The sequence below is a fragment of the Acromyrmex echinatior genome, chromosome 10, assembly GCF_024713525.1.
Source record: "Acromyrmex echinatior isolate Ae372 chromosome 10, ASM2471352v2, whole genome shotgun sequence".
Taxonomy (NCBI): Eukaryota; Metazoa; Arthropoda; class Insecta; order Hymenoptera; family Formicidae; genus Acromyrmex; species Acromyrmex echinatior.
This window is the reverse complement of record NC_141861.1, coordinates 13,308,882-13,327,270: the sequence shown is the minus strand read 5'-3', so window position 1 is coordinate 13,327,270 and position 18,389 is coordinate 13,308,882. Positions and strand designations below refer to the sequence as shown.

The 18,389-nt window shown below is 31.0% G+C and overlaps 1 long non-coding RNA gene across 4 annotated transcripts; it reads left to right on the top strand.

The window, feature by feature from the left end:
* The first annotated feature begins 2,871 nt into the window (after window positions 1-2,871).
* Window positions 2,872-10,289, top strand: LOC105146290 (uncharacterized). Of its 4 annotated transcripts, XR_015546381.1 has the most exons (4): window positions 2,873-3,310; window positions 4,454-4,639; window positions 9,824-9,912; window positions 10,082-10,289. It is a non-coding gene; the product is annotated as an uncharacterized LOC105146290 (long non-coding RNA). The 4 variants fall into 4 exon arrangements; XR_015546382.1 differs by lacking the exon at window positions 9,824-9,912 and having other exon boundaries at window positions 2,872-3,310; XR_846175.2 differs by having other exon boundaries at window positions 9,824-10,289.
* The last annotated feature ends 8,100 nt before the right edge of the window (window positions 10,290-18,389 follow it).

The window sequence follows — 18,389 nt, the reverse complement described above, 5'->3', positions numbered from 1 at the left end:
TACTAAAATGAAATATAAATGACAAATTATATTGTAATGGCAGTTACGGATAATGTTAAGATTTTTTCATTTTTAGCAGTTTTACACACACGAACGCACGCATAGGAGTGCCATAATGTTGCGTATATATAACATTATTAAAGATGAAAATCATAGAGTTTCAAACAAGTTCGACAGCTTTAATAAATTCATGTTTCGGTAAACAACAACTTCTAGAAACTACCAATAATCATTAATACAATCGATTGCATTGTCAATCGGCACATTAATAAAGAGACTAACCACATCCAATGAAATCAAGATATGTTCATTATTTAAGTGAGAGCCTTAAGTTTCTCAACAAGTTGAAAACTATTCTTATGATTAACCACTTTAGAGATATTTTTTATACTATAATAGTATTAAGGCTCAATAAATTTAAAAAACAGAAACACAAAAGACTATGAAAGAAGAAACAAAGAAAAATAAAAATAAAAAAATAAAACCACTGCAACTTTCGTATCTCGATATGTGGATTTTATATTCTCTGAGTATCTTAGAGAAATGACTATATTTTTCAATCTCATCGCATTACCTAAAAATAGACGACGTTTATATTATATTGATATACAATTAAAAGGTATTTAGTCTCATTTGATTATCATATGATGGTGCGTGCGTGCGTGCGTGCGTGCGTGCGTGCGTGCGTGCGTGCGTGCGTGCGTGCGTGCGTGCGTGCGTGCGTGCGTGCGTGCGTGCGTGCGTGCGTGCGTGCGTGCGTGCGTGCGTGCGTGCGTGCGTGCGTGCGTGCGTGCGTGCGTGCGTGCGTGCGTGCGTGCGTGCGTGCGTGCGTGCGTGCGTGCGTGCGTGCGTGCGTGCGTGCGTGCGTGCGTGCGTGCGTGCGTGCGTGCGTGCGTGCGTGCGTGCGTGCGTGCGTGCGTGCGTGCGTGCGTGCGTGCGTGCGTGCGTGCGTGCGTGCGTGCGTGCGTGCGTGCGTGCGTGCGTGCGTGCGTGCGTGCGTGCGTGCGTGCGTGCGTGCGTGCGTGCGTGCGTGCGTGCGTGCGTGCGTGCGTGCGTGCGTGCGTGCGTGCGTGCGTGCGTGCGTGCGTGCGTGCGTGCGTGCGTGCGTGCGTGCGTGCGTGCGTGCGTGCGTGCGTGTCACACAGATTCAGAAGGCCATTCTAAAGACGGCTCAGAGGACATCCTGAAGATATCCCTTAGATAAAGTGTGCTGTGTATAAAAATTAATAAAATATTTCCTCGATAAAATATTTTTTAGTATATAAAATTATTTTATAAAAATCCTTACGATGTCCCATACGATGAAATGACTCAAAGATTAAATAGGACTATCATTTGATCTTCCTCAAAATATCCGAAGGATATTCTGGGATTAAAACAGGATGTCCCCAGAATGCCTTTCTTTTCCACAATGGATCTTTGGATGGTTCTTTAGACGTTCCAGAGGACGTTCTTGTGCTGTCTGGGAATGAAACATTATACAAACGATACAAGTGAGGTGTTATATTATGTTGATTTAGAGCTTTTCAATTATAACCGTCCAAAAGATTCGATCATATTAGATGTCAGTTTGTTATGGATGTTCTGAAATTGGAATTAAATAATATTTATAGAGAAATAGACTTTATTCATACACAGTTGTTCTGACTCACACATGATATATCCCGTTTTAAAGATATCTATTTTAAAGATATCAAATCTATTTGTTATTATCAGAAAACAAAGACTGATGGAATTGTTAAACCTTGTAGTAATACAAAATTAAAAATTATTATATATGATTATTTATTGTCTTTGCACCAGATAGATTCTACTAACACGACGGTTAATGAAATACATATTGAACCTCAGGCCTTTCTTTCGATCCCTTCTCCATCATTCCTCTCACTTAGAAATGAGTAGTTTGTAAATCTGTCATCCGTCTCTATACTCAAAATATACAAAGTTTTCTACAGCTGGGAAAGAATTTTGCCTTGCCATCTGGAATCAAATTGCAACTGATATTTGATTTCATTAAGTGTATGAAAATAATAAATATGAATACCCATCAATAAGCGGATCTCTTTCCAATTATTCTCTTTCTATAATATAGAATGCAAGATTGTTTCATACAACATCATCTCCCATACAACATAACGAAGTAGATAAAATTTGTTAGATTTAAAGAAACTAGGATTTTTATTAAAGAAATTAATAATAGTATCATTTTTACTCGGGCTAATAAGGCGCAATTAGTCAACCTCGATTAGTTCTCCATTAGAGAACTAATGGAGACCATGATCCACATAATTTAATGGAGAATTACTCGGATGGGAGATGATGTTGTATTCATAAGAATTGCATTTAAATTTTGAAATATTATGTTGAATGTTATATCATAAAAATGGCTGAAAAAAGCAGCCAATACGTCGAATATATGTACAGGTGAAGAATAAAGAAGAATTGTAATGTACATTAATAATAACTGTATACTAGTTGCCTATTGTTTTTGTAATATTGGTTTTAATATTGAGAGCAATTAATTTATATTGTTAATTTACGCTGGTTGAAATACAATGCGCCAATTAAAGTTTTCATTCTTTGAATTTATTAGAAGCACGTTTGGAATTGAAACAGTCAATAATATGAAATTATGTGGGTTAAATATAAGAAAAATATTATTAAGTGTAGAGTCAGCATTAGATTTATTAAGAATTGTATGGAACACAACATTATTCCACCATACTTTATCTCAACACAGACATGCGTTTTTTCATTCGGAAAAACGATTCTCTCAATTAAATTATATGTTATGTACACGTATATGTTAGGAAATTATTGAGAATCGAATTACTAGATGGGGTGAAAAGTAACCTCCTTGACCGCCAGAATGCGCCACTATTGCAAAAAAGTTTATGGTGCCTTGTAGTCCGTTCATATTTAGGCAGACATGCCAAGTGGCAGTGCGATACTGCCCTTAGTTTTGTTTTGAGAGCTGATTGTTGTTGACGTGTTTGCGAAAACGATTTTCGTTCTCTCATAAAACATTATTTTTTGAGAGGCAAAACGGCGAAGGAAACAAAAGAAAAGTTGGATAAATATTATGTGGCTAATACTCCGTCAGATTACACCGTCAAATATTGGTTTCGAGAGTTTCGTGGTGGCCGCAACTCCACTACCGATGAAGTCCGCAGCGGCAGGCCCTCCGATGCGGTTACCGAGGAAAATGTCAAAAAAATACATGAAATGGTATTGGCTGACCGGAAAGTGAAGGTGCGCGAGCTAGCAGATGCTACAAAGATTAGTACTGAGCGAACACGCCATATTTTGGGTGAGATTCTGCATAAGAAAAAAATTTTTTTCATTCCCAAGGAGGTTACTTTTCACCCCACCTAGTAAATGATGCGTTTAGAAAATTACATAATGCTAAGGTTCAAGTTTTCCATCTTGCAAGAGTTTTATCTTGATATATTCCTTTACATATTTTTAATCAGTTTATTAATAGACAAAAATACTCTTTATCTATTTAGGCAAATAAATAATTTAAGAGAATTGATAATAAAATTAATTGATTTTAAAAAAGAAAAAATTTATTAAACTAAATTAATAAAACCTATAATTTATTTTAGTCATATTAAAAACAACAACAGAACTCCAGTGAATAACACGGTATCTAGTTCTGATAACTTGATAAAACATTCGTTCCACAATAATAAGATCGCTGAGCAGAGTGATATACTAACTAAGATTCCTCCTTCGACTTATATTAATGACGAAATTAAATCGTTGGATGAACCAAAGGACGAATGATTTGTCAATTTTTCAGGGAAAGATATTCCATCGGAGATTCAAAGCCTTAAATCAATACGGAATTTATCAAAAGTGTTGAAAAATAATATTAGAAAAGTGGAAATTAGTCAATAATCGGATATTAGAAATCGGTGCATTCTTATAATACGGAATATACAATCTCAACCTAACACGTACAAAAGAAACATGCTAAAAATATATAAATTAATTAAAACCACAAAAACTTTTATGAAAAACAATCCGAAAATAATTTTCACTAAAGCAAACAAGGGGAATATTACAGTGTTACCATGGATAAAGAAGATTACTACAAACAAATGAATAAGATTCTTAGTGATAAAAATATTGGGTCATCTAAAAAGTATCCGCGGTTTTTGTCACCAAATGTATTGACCATCAACACCATCTAGTGACAAAAAACCGCGGATACTTTTTAGATGACCCAATATATATGTCATAATAGATAAAGATCCGACAAGAAAATTGACTGAGAGGACACGTGATATATTTGCAAGATGGAACACAAAGAATTATATAACTAAAGAAGTTTATAACAAAGTTTATTGTAGCTATGGGATCTTACCGAGGACTTATGGGATATCAAAAACACACAAATTAAGAATCATAATTTCAACTATTGATAACACATTATATTCGTTTTCAGCCTTTTTACACGACATCTATAAGAGCATTCCAAAGCCATTTAGTCATATTGAAAACAGCTTTCAAATTGGAAAGTTTGATGAAAAAATTGAAAGGGGTAATTCTTGAGCAGGACATGAATATCACTTGATGTTGTGTCATTTACGAATATTCTTATTAATATAACTTTGGAGAGTTTGGATAACAGGTGGGATTACATTAAGAAGAATTCATGTTTGCAATAGAATTAATTTTAGAATACAACATATTTTACTTTTGATAAAATATATAGACAAAGTTTCAATACATGTATGGATTTTCCATTATCAATAGCAGATATCATATTACAGAATCTGAAAAGAAGGCTTTACAAATTCTAGGATTAGACTTGCCATTTTATTTTAGATATGTAGATATAGCTATGGCTGTACCTCATCAAAAAATTAAAGAAATAGATGTTTTTAATTCTTTCCGCGATAGACTTAAATTTGCAGTAGAGAAATTGGAGGTGACAAATTAAATTTTTTAGATGTGACAATTATTAATAATAATAAAGTTTTAGAGTTTGACAGGAAGTCTATATTCTCAAGGAGGTTTCTCAATTATTTATCTGAGAACCCTTCTCTCCAAAAAAAAAAGATATTATAATGAATAGAGCAATATTTCTTTCACATCCTAGATATCATTCTAAAAATTTCTCTTTTATAATTGATATCTTTTTGATGTAATGATTACCCTTTAAAATTTGTTTTTGATGCAATAAACAAAAGATTGAAAAACTATTTAACCAAGTTGATAAGATAAGAGGAGATAATAACTCAAAATATATTAATAAAAAACAGTGGTTCACTATTCCTTACATCTCGAATATTTCTGACAAATTTATTAATATAAAAATACATCGTGAAAACTAACGTGGTTATAATTTTAAAACGTATAAAAAGAAGAGCATAAGAAATCACAAGTTATAGTTTGTGATATTTAATTATTATTACATTAATTAAAACGTTTCGGCCACAATCTGGCCATCTTTAGTAATTCAATAATATTCTTAAAACGCAGAGTTACATCTAGTTGACATTAAATTTAACCGTCGTGTGTTGTAATTAAATAAACGTGTTCTTTTCTATGTGAAGATGCTTCATACAATAATGTTACAACGCCAATTGTCATATCACGAAAAATGTAGAACAAGAATTTCCAGATTCTAATTTAAAATAAATTTATATATCATTAATATCTTCTAGTCGAAATATAAAAGAATAGAATCGTTACTTGTTTTACAGCAAAAAAACTAAACGATGAATCTCAAGTACCTCCTTTGCACAATTAGAATTTTGTCATGACATTGTGTGTTGTTATTTGTCATACCATGTATTTTACCACTATTTATATATATGAGTCACCAGTTTAGAAAGTTCTAGAATTATTTATTAAAAGAAAGAGAGATCTTTCTTAAGAAGAGGAAGATAAACCTCTGGCAAACCTTCCGTGTCACTTTGCTTATTGATACCTCTTGTTTGGCTTTTTATATGTATCATTTTCGAAATTCTTCTTTTCATTAAGGATTGTTCTGTGTCTAAAATTCTTATGTTATCCCAATCCAATTCATGCATCTCATTCAAACGGTGACGTGAAACCACTGAAATTTCGGAAGAGGGTTTTCTTATGTCAGCCTTATGTTCTTTTATAGTTTTTAATTTCCTTTTAGTTTGGCCAACATAAGACGATTCACAGTTTAAACAATTAATTTTATAGACTACTCCACAATGGTCATCCTTAGGCAAAGAATCCTTTCCCGTCTTTATAAATGTATTCATTTTATTCATAGATTTATAAGCTATATTAAAATCATGAATATGTGAAAGTTTTTTGAATTTTTCAGATACTTTGTCCAAGTATGGTATCGTGAAAAATTTTTTCTTTGAATTAACATCACATTCATTAGAATCACATTCATTATTAATTTCTTCGCGATTTTGATCTAAATTAGTTCTACTTTCCAATATTTTTATTCTATTTTTTATTGTAGAAAATATGAATTTTAGAGGATAACCAATACCTAAAAGCGTTTGAATTAAATCAGAGATGTTTTTTTCATGAAATTTAGTATGGGATAAAAGTAAAATTCTATCAAATTGCCCAATGATTACTCCCCTTTTATGTACTAACGGATGATTCGAAAAATAGTTTAAATATTATATCTTCCAGAATTGGTAGGTTTTTTATAAATATCAAAGATGATATTTCCTTCTTGTCTCATTAATTTAACATCTAGAAAATTTATGCCGTTTTCATCGCCAAAGTCAGCAGTAAATCTAAGCCTTTCATGATATGAGTTAAACAATTCTAGAACTCCTTCAACCTTTTCTTTATGTACAGCTAACACAATGTCATCTACATAATGAAAATAAAAAGATGAAATAATATTATTCATCATAATAATTTCTTGTTCTAAATCTTGTAAAACTATGTTCGCTAATATAGGGGACAAAGGAAAGCTCATTGGCATGCCAAAAATCTGTTTAAATATTTTTTTATCAAATTTAAAAAATGTGGAATTAATTATAATCATAATTGCTTTAATAAACTCATGTAAAGGAATCGAAGTCTTATTTTCAATAAAATTCCACCTACGTTCAATGTTTTTTAATACTAATTCAGTCGGAATGTTCGTGTACATGGAGATCACGTCAAATGATATAATACTAAAATTTTTATCGATTACCTTACCATTGAGTTTATTTACTAAATCGAAACTGTTTTTTATAACATAACTAAAATTTTTTTATTATTATTGTCAATGATTTCTTTTAAGAAGGTCGCCAGTGGATAAAAAGCACTGTTAATGCAACTAACAATTAATCTTAGAGAATGACCTTCTTTATGAATTTTTGGCAGTCCATAAGAACTCGGAAGTTCGCCGTCCGACACATACAATTTTTTATATAAATTTAAATCAATGTACCCCTTGTTTTTCCAATTTTTTAGTAAATTACCAATTTTCACAGTTATTTTATTAGTAGGATCTTTATTTATTAAATTGTATGTAGTCTGATCATTGAGAATCTCATACATTTTTTCCTTGTAACTTTCTCGACTCATAATTACAGTGGTATTGCCTTTGTCCGCTCTAGTAATTAGAATATCAGGATTCTCTGAGATGAATCGCTTAACCTCCCTTACACCTTCATATATAATTATATTTTCAGCAGATTTAATATCACAATTCTTAATCGATTTAAGAATTTGGACTGTTTTATTCCTAACATTTTTACGTATTTCATCGTCAGCTCTAAAAAGATTATGTTCAACGTGTTTGATGAACTCACGTATAATTCTGTCTTTACTAACTACGTTGTTAGGTAAATTGAATTGCTGACCTAATTGTAATACATCTTTGGCTTTTTCTGAAATTTTAGCATTACTAATATTTATAAGCCATTGTTCGTTAGTATTCAGTATATCAAATTTTGCATTAAATCTATCAGGATTAATATTAATACTATAAGATGAATGAATTGTATTAGAATTCGTAATTTTAGTTGAAACTGTTTTTAATTTTAAAGGTGCACAAAAAGTATCACCATTCATCTCAGAGTTCACAAATTGCGTAATATTATAGTTAATACTCTTGATATCTTTCTTGGCGAATATATTTGGCACACAAATTAGTGATTTTATTGGCAATTCTATTTTGTTGAGCTATTTTGATGAGCTATGTTATTAGGTAGAATTTTTTCTATTTTTCTACACATGCTGAACAATTCAGATTTTGTTTGCCCAAAATGTTTATAGGCGTCTTGTAATTCTATACGCAAATATTTGAAGATAAAATTGTGTTTAAGTCTGTCGATTCTTTCTTTCAAAGAATGGAACAATTTATTGTTATCTTTTCATGTGAATCTGTGCAAATGCATAGGAATTAGACGTTCCTTTAAACACGTTTTTCAAAAAAATTGTATTTGTACTCTTGTGTATAATATCTCTGATTTAATTCACACGTTTTTAAGTAATGGTTATCCTCTAAAATTCATATTTTCAACAGAAAAAATAAAATAATATAAAAAATATAAAAAATAAAATAAAAACATTGGAAAGTAGAACTAATTTAGATCAAAATCGCGAAGAAATTAATAATGAATGTGATTTTAATGAATGTGATGTTAATTCAAAGAAAAAATTTTTCACGATACCATACTTGGACAAAGTATCTGAAAAATTCAAAAAACTTTCACATATTCATGATTTTAATATAGCTTATAAATCTATGAATAAAATGAATACATTTATAAAGACGGGAAAGGATTCTTTGCCTAAGGATGACCATTGTGGAGTAGTCTATAAAATTAATTGTTTAAACTGTGAATCGTCTTATGTTGGCCAAACTAAAAGGAAATTAAAAACTATAAAAGAACATAAAGCTGACATAAGAAAACCTTCTTCCGAAATTTCAGTGGTTTCACGTCACCGTTTGAATGAGATGCATGAATTGGATTGGGATAACATAAGAATTTTAGACACAGAACAATCCTTAATGAAAAGAAGAATTTCGAAAATGATACATATAAAAAGTCAAACAAGAGGTATCAATAAGCAAAGTGACACGGAAGGTTTGCCAGAGGTTTATCTTCCTCTTCTTAAGAAAGATCTCTCTTTCTTTTAATAAATAATTCTAGAACTTTCTAAACTGTTGACTCATATATATAAATAGTGGTAAAATACATGGTATGACAAATAACAACACACAATGTCACGACAAAATTCTAATTGTGCAAAGGAGGTACTTGAGATTCATCGTTTAGTTTTTTTGCTGTAAAACAGGTAACGATTCTATTCTTTTATATTTCGACTAGAAGATATTAATGATATATAAATTTATTTTAAATTAGAATCTGGAAATTCTTGTTCTACATTTTTCGTGATATGACAATTGGCGTAACATTATTGTAACATTATTGTATGAAACATCTTCGCATAGAAAAGAACACGTTTATTTAATTACAACACACGACGGTTAAATTTAATGTCAACTAGATGTAACTCTGCGTTTTAAGAATATTATTGAATTACTAAAGATGGCCAGATTGTGGCCGAAACAATTTTAATGTTTTAATTAATGTAATAATAATTAAATATCACAAACTATAACTTGTGCTGTGGTTTCTTATCTTTTTATACGTTTTATTAATATAGTAAAATAGTCAATTACGCAAGAACAATGGTATTAGATCTGTCATAGCTGAACATGGGTTGCAACATAAGATAGATTGAGAGAACGTCAAAGTGATAGATAGAGAGAGGAAAGAGATTAGTATCTATGTATTTATTTTATTTTAACTCAATGTTATATTGACCTACACATCAGTTTATAATTTTAAATGTTACGTAGATATGGACAAAGACACATGTCTAAGCGACAAAGTTTATATAATTTGTAATTTTAATTATACGTAACAGGATGAAGGTTTAGTACAACCGGTAAGTTTTTTAAATTGAATGCATGTAGAAAGCGGTTTTGTTAAAATGAAACTTTGTATTTAGATCTTATAAATCTTGATTTGTTAAGAAGAGCCGTTCACATCTAATGAAAAACTACTTGAGGTTGACTAATTGCGTCTACATTACAATAATTGCATTTAAATTTTAGAATATTATGCTGAACGTTATACTGAAGAATGAAGATGGCTGAAAAAAGCAGCCGAAACGTCGGAAATATACAAGTGAAAAATAAAGAAGAATTGTAATGTACAATACATTAATAATAACTGTGTGTACTAACTCTTAGTTGCCTATTGTTTTTGTAATATTGGAGTTAAAATGTTATCAATAAATAATTGAAATGAAATTAAAATTTATATGAAGGAGTCAAATAGAATTATGTTAATTAATTAAATTGATTGTCAAACGTTAAAATAAGATTAACTAGAACAGTAAAGATTAAGACTTACTTATAAAGGGGGAGATCAACTATAATAAAAACGTCTGAATCGATTAAATGCAAAAGTAAAATGATCGGTCATAAACATTAAGAAACTGAGATCAAAGTTGAAACTTATTTATTTTCGTTAAATATATATTTTAATAGACTATTGTAAGACACGTCTATAGACACTCAGTATTTTTTTGTGAGTTAATGCCATTTCCATTTTATTTTTTGATATGTAATATCTCCGAGATCATCCGTTATAATTGGATTCTGTATCTAAAATTGATACACCTTTCCAATCAATTTTATGATTATGATTTAATATATATTCAATAATAACAGAATATCTAGAAGAATCCCATCTTATGTTACTTTTGTGTATGCGCGTCTTCAATTGTCTCTTCGTCGCCCCACGTAAAACGCGCATACTCAAGGTGCTTTGAACTTCATACCTTTGAGCAGGGATCGGCAGATGGATACTGCTCGCGGCGTCCAGTTGCCCACGGGCAATAGTTGAATGCGTTGGGCAAATAGTTAAACGTCTTTGGACAATAAATGCTATGAGGAGAAATAATCAAGGATGTCACATGAAAGACGCATTTTTTTTCTCTTGTATAATTTCTATTCATATGTAAATATGTAATAGGAAAAAATTAGATAATTAAAAAAAATAATTAGAAAAATAATTTTCATAGTTCTTTGTACAAAAATTATATATAATTTTTATATATTATTATATATAATTGTTTGAGATCGTTAATTCGGGAAAAGCAAAAATTTTTTCAGTCGACCGACAGTAATTGTCATTGAACGCACGCATAAAGTGAGCTCGTGATTTCATCTCGAGCATGATCTTAATCCTTGTTAAAATCATCGATTTGGCATTCTTTGTTCTTTTAAACCAATTCGGTACACGCAAACAAGCTCCGGCAACGGACAATCGAAAGTTCTAGAACAATTCAATTGTCGCACGCAAGCGCCGCGCTCCGACGAATACGTCACGCGCTGTCACCAATCCCACGTACGGATTTTCTGTCGCGCATGACTGTTACGTTGAACGTCGTTAGAAAAGAATCCAAAGTGCCAATCAATTTAATTTCATTTTTGTACAACTAATGCCACGTAATAATTACAATTGTGGCAAAATTTTATTGGATTTTCTCCCAAGAAGAAAGCCCAGGCCGAAAGCAATAAATGCTTCGATCTCGCCGTCCTCTTTCTTAGAGTCCTTAGAGTTTTAAACTTCTTAGTGTTCTTAGAGTCTCGCTACTATATCGCTTCGTAAAACCGCCGTGCTAACCGCTTAGTGAAAACCGCTATAAAACGAATCTTTTCGAGAAGTGCCGAGAAAATCGCCGAGATTTTCCATCACCGCGATTCCAAATACAATTTGGAAAAGGTGACCGCATTGAATATTCTGTTAATCTAATATTTAATTAATTATATTTTCTGACTTTGTAACTGAGCATATTAAAGAAAATTCTTTTGTTAAATTACAAAGAAACGGAGTTCTCTCTACTGTCGTGTCATATCAACCTTGTGCCGTTCTCTCACTCGAATCTTTCTGCGCGGTGCATTCCCGCACAATAATTATGTACATTTTTCTCATTTCCTTAACTTATGTATTTATTCAAAAGTAAAGCAAAGATTGTTTTTCTAATTATTTGTCAATTCTTCTTAATATTTTCCTAATATCGAACAGCGATTGAAAAAAAAAAGGAAACATATATAGACATTTTATACATAATGCAAAAGAATTTCAGATACTGTTCAAGAGAAGTATTTAAAAAATATTCTTTTTTATACAAAAATTTAGATAATTCAAAATTAATATGAAATAATAATAATATGTATGTTTTGAATAAATACTTCTTATTTACAACAATAATAATTCGTTTTTTACAACTTAATTCGTATTTGATTGATTACAATCTGATATTATTTGTTCGAGATGCATCCGAAAAACAGTTTTCACAGATTCGGTGTACGTGCGACATGTGGATTGGAAGCTTCTAGAACAATTTCAAACATTTCTAAAAGTTTCCAAAAAACAAATTTGACAATCACCTCGTTGATAGTCAAAAAAATATAATCAAAGTAGCATGTCGTACGTACACAAATTCCAACCGTTAAAACGGCAATCAAATTCGGATCGGTCACAGCGCATGCGCGCTCGCGTGGTGCGAAACGCATAACATATTGACACCCCAATCAGAATTCCTGATTTGGCGGGCGCGCATGGCAATAGCGTTCCGCTTGGCAATCAAGAATTGCCAATCGCTGCTCGAATCATGGGGTCCTCAACTTTTATAATTTTTTGAGAATCTCGTAGGCGATTGAAAAAGGAAGCCTTTGTTCTTAAAAAAGGATAAAAAGCCGAATCGAGCTGTGATCCTTCTTCTTCGCTTTTTTTCGGTCAAAGTTAATGCTCCACAATAAGTGCAATCGCCTTTGAGACGCTCCGCCGCAAGAAAACCGCCGCGTTCGACTTGTGATCGAAGATTCGCGTAATTCGAACTTTAGTTCAACACACCTTCTCGCTCAAATTTTCTCTCTATCACTCTCGCTTTGTCTCACTCTCGAACATTATTTGCGATATATCGCAGGTGTTATAGTTCTGGCATAACTTAAACGGAAATGTATATGACGAAGTATTGCGTTTAAATGAGAATCTGTTAAAAGTTCGCGCAGTCTTGATTTATTTAATTTCATTATAGAAAATAATTGTTCGCATGAATAAGTAGAGCCAAACATACTTATTATTTGTGCAACACTCTGCTAAAAATTCCAGTTATGTTCGGATAAAAAGTATTATATATACGTTCATATTAGGATATACATGGATAAATCAGTCTTTAACTGACATAAAATCCATTCAAGTAAATATTAAATCTAATTATAAAATCATTTCCATTTCATAGTACACAGTTAGATTTTCAGATAAAAATGTTGTCTGTTGACATCTGCAATTCCAAATACGTTAGGACATGCAAGGAATTTACGACATAAAGTTTATTGGTTTTTATCAGGAAATAATAATTCGGTTTATATATGTATTTCTATGTTTAATAGTGAATTGTTATAGATTTCTCAATAAAAGATTGATCTATTAGGTGTTGGAATTAATTCGTAGTGTTTTTAATGAAAGAATGTTATTTATTTCACATGAGCATTAAAAAATACATTAATGAAAGTACTTCCCATCACTTGTAAAACGCTACGAATTAATTCCAACACCTAATATAATTGCATGGAAATTTGTATTCAATTAAAAACAGATAATAAATGGAATTCCAGAGACTGATACATATAAGCGTGTATATAAGTACAGTGCTAATAGATATCTGGTGTCAAATTCCGTGTATTATTTATATTCGAAAAAAGATCGACAGCGTGTTCAAACTTGCGATCCATTGTACGCTTTCCTACATTTGTGAACATGGTGAGGGTTGAAAATTCTTGACTGGTAGGCTTCGGATTTTATATACATTTCCATGCATTACTTGTATACGGTTATATTTAGAAATTCTAGATTTAATCACTGCTAGGTGATAACTGCTCATCCAGTTTTGTTTTTCGAAATTATGTAAACACGATCAAAATTGGAAATTTGCGATTTGTAATGAGCAGTTTTAATATTTCCGTGCATTACTGTTACGCGGTGATGGAAATCCAAGACTCAATCAATGCTGGGTGATAACTGCTCATCCAATTTTTTTACTTTTTTTACTTTTCGAAATTATGTGAATACACTCAAAGTCGGAAATCTGTGACTTGTAGACAGCAGTTTTAATATGCATTTTCGTCCATTACTTTTACGGTTATATTTGGAAGTCCAAAACTTAATGATAGATGATAACTACCCATTCAGTTTTACTTTTCGAAATTATGTCAACATGATCAAAATCGGAAATCTGCGATTTAGTAGTGAGCTGCTTTAATATCCGTACATTACTTTTATGCGATTTTAGTAATTGAATCATGTATGTAATATGCTTTCAAGAATATTTAAAGCATTAGTAGTCGGATGCAAAAGTGTTAATATCTATTTTTAATTTTTTTTTGTATATTTTGTTTTTTGAAAAAATATTTTTTGTGCTTTGATTTGTATAATATTATATTGCGTAATATTTTATACAGTGAAAAGAAAGTTATCAAATTTTTGAAACACTTTTCAGAACAATGTCTTAAGGAAAGTACATCTTAAGGAGACACCTTACGTCCGTAATAAGGTGCGTCCCAAAATTTTCCGAACTTTTTCAATAGGGATAGGTCGGGTGGCGCCATCCGTGTGTTCGATTGCGCGTTTGAAAGGTACATCCCTAGCTGACTTCCAGTAAAAATTTCATGACATTTGGTTCAGTGGAAACGAAGTTATGGCGTCTCAAGTGTCAGTATGTTGTATACATCGGTACGAGAATGAACTTCGAACAAAGAGCCAATATTAAGTTTTGTTTTAAACTTGGTAAAACATTTACCGAAACCCATAATTTGATGAAACAAGTTTATGGTGATAATTGTGTAGCCCGTGCCAGTGTTTATGAGTGGTATACGCGATTCAAGAACGGTCGTGAGGACATAAATGACGCACATACAGGTCGCCCAAAATTGACAATTAACGAAAATTCCATCGAAGTTGTGCGTAATTTCATCAAGCATGAGCCAAAATCTTCAGTGAGATACATGGAAATGGAATTGAACATCCCCAAATCAACGATTTATCGCATTTTGACCGAACATTTGGGCCATTCGTCGTATTCGGCCAGAATATCGCGAAGGAGGAAGTTGGCGCTTGTTACACGATAATGCGCCATCTCACCGTTCGACACTTGTCACTGATTTTTTGACTAAAAATCACATTTTAACAATCAACCATTCCCCGTATTCGCCTGATATGGCACCTTGTGACTTCTACCTATTCGGCAAAATGCATTTGTCCATGAAAGGAAAGCGGTATGTGGACGTAGAAGACATCCAAAGGGCTTGTACCACTATTCTGAAGGACGTGCCTTTGAACGACATAAAACACTCATTTGAAATGCTTTTAGATCGTGCCAAACGTTGTATTGAGTCCGACGGGGACTACTTTGAATAAACAATTTGAATTTGAAAAAAAAAGTAAACCGTTGTTGTTTTATTTCAAAAGTTCGGAAAATTTTGGGACGCACCTTTTATCAATTGATTTTAATAAAACTTGTAGCGATTGATATTGATGTCAAGTGTTACTGCGAGCAAATGAGGATATCCAGAAAATGATATCTTATAGATATCTAAAAGATATCTCTCTTTAAAAATATCTTCAAGATATTTCCAGAAGATATCTAAAAGATGTTTAAAAAATGTCTAAAAAGATTTTATTAAAGATATCTTTGTAGAATTTCTAAAAGATGTCTATTATGGACATCTTAAAGACATCTTTAAAAAGTCTACAAAGATATCTTTAATAAAATCTTTTTAAACATTTTTTAGACATCTTTTAGATATCTTCTGGAAATGTCTTGAAGATATTTTTAAAGAGAGATATCTTTTAGATATCTATAAGATAAAAAAATCTTATAATTCTAATATTTTAAAAAATATCTTTAAAATATTTGTCATGGATATATTAAAGATATTTAAATAATCTCTCTTGTAAGATATCTATTAGACACGTGTCTAATAGATATCTTTTAGAAATGTCTTAAAAGACATCTTTTAAGAGAGATTATTTAGATATCTTTAATATACAGAGTGTTTCATTTTAAGTGATATGGTCAATTATCTCGTAAATCGATGATTTTATTGAAAAATTTTTCAAACGGAAGTTACATGGCTTGTAAGGGGACACATAATGAAAATGTGGACTTGATCTTGAGTAATCTTGTCAAAATCAGATCAAGATCATTAATGTTTTTTTAAATGGAAACTCCTATTTTTTATTACATATTCTTGTAGCTTATCTCGAAAGCTTTTCAAAACACTATGATAAAATTACATTTCATTGAGTACTTCCGAGTTATGGAGCTTGAAAGTTACAGTACCGCCGATACCCATGTACGCCGATACCCATGTCTTGCCTTAGTTGGCCAGATCAGTGATCGGTCTTGCCTTAATCGGCCGGATCAGTAATCGGTCTTGCCTTATAACTTATTAAGTACTTAACAAAAAGTAATTTTATTAGTGTTTTGGAAAGCTCTCAAGATAAGTTACAAGAATATATAATAAAAAAATAGGGGTTTAAAAAACCTTGACCTTAATAACCTTGACCTGATTTTGACAAGGTCACTTAAGATCAAGTCCACATTTCAATCATGTGTCCCCCTTTAAGCCATGCAACTTTAGTTCGAAAAATTTTTCAATAAAATCATCGATTTGCGAGATAATCGACTATATCAGTTAAAATGAAACACTCTATATGTTTATTACAATATATATATATATATATATATATATATACAAATATAATAAAGACATATATATATATAATATATATAGACATATATACAGAGTGTCTCGAAAATTTTTGCCAATCACTTTTGTGTAAATAGAGCGGACTAAACTGAATCAAAAAAATCCTCTACCATTTTGCAATTTTCGCAGTAATTAACAAGGTATTAATTACTAAAAATTGGCAAATATTAATCTTATTTAATATAATGAATAATTTTCTACTCAAATGTTCAAATATCAATTTTATAGAAAAACTGCAAGAAACAAAAATAATTTATTTTCTTCTCATAGAACTGTAAGAATTTTTCGGAATTTTTTATCAATTTTTTAATATTGCATTTTTTTATTTTTACCTACATGAGAAAATATGGTATTAAAAAATTCTGAAAAATTTCAGAAGAATTTTATGAGAAGAAAATAAATGATTTTTGTTTCTTGCAGGTTTCTTTTAAAGTGATAGTATTTGAGTAAAAAATTATTCAAGACCAATATTTAGCAATTTTTTTCTAATTAACATCTTGTTAATTATTGCAAAAATTGCAAAATAATAAAGGACTTTTCGACTCATAAGGAAAGTTTTACAACTGTCCGGGACCAATTTGATTCTCCATGAAATATGTTGAAAACACGAAAATCTAAGAGACACGTATTTTTTTATACGTGCGTTAACTCATATTTAAAGGGTGAAACACCCCTTTGAAAAAAAAAACGGTATTTCTTTTTCGAGCCGAATATTGTCGGAAGTATAAAAGATAGAAAAAAATTTTTTAAACAAAAGTTGTACAAAAGAGTACTTTAAAGTTATAAAGAAAAAAAATTTTTTTTATTTCTTTTTAAGAAAACACCATCCGTAATTTTCTTAAATTTTCAATTTTTTTTTACCAAATTAAAGATTATTTTATAAATTCAGCCATGTGTAATAAAGTTACATTACGACATATTATTTTCGAAAATTAATTATTAATGTATATATGCTCATATACGTAAGTAATTGTCATCGAAACGATAAAATACATAAATAAACGAATAAGAAAATTGACACGATTGATATTTGTAACATTACACACATATATATATATATATATATATATATATAATATATATAAACATTTTGGTCTTGATTAGACCATCTTCAGTATAAATTCATAATCAAAACTTGACATTAATTACAATTTATTGAATGCATGTTACATGAACATTTGTTCAATTTACAGATTTTATTAATTATTACTAAAACGCTTGTTTAGATTTTGATGAACACGTAAAATTTGTTATATGTTAATCGATGTGGTGCTATGTGTCGTTGAAATTAGTTTAACTTGTGGAACGAAGCATAATTTCCAGATTCTATTTCGCAACAATTTTTCGATTGAAATTAACGATTACAAACAAAATGAAAAAGTATTAAATTTATACTATACTTGCTTCCACAAACCACAATATTTAAGATACTATTTTATATAACAATAGGATACTCGTAAATTCACAAATTTCGATTACTGTCTGTGAGCTCCTTGCTTTTATACTTAAGGCTTCTGACTATTCAGCCAAGAACTCTGCGTTGACGGTGGCGACACAGAATCAGACGGCGATCTGGTGA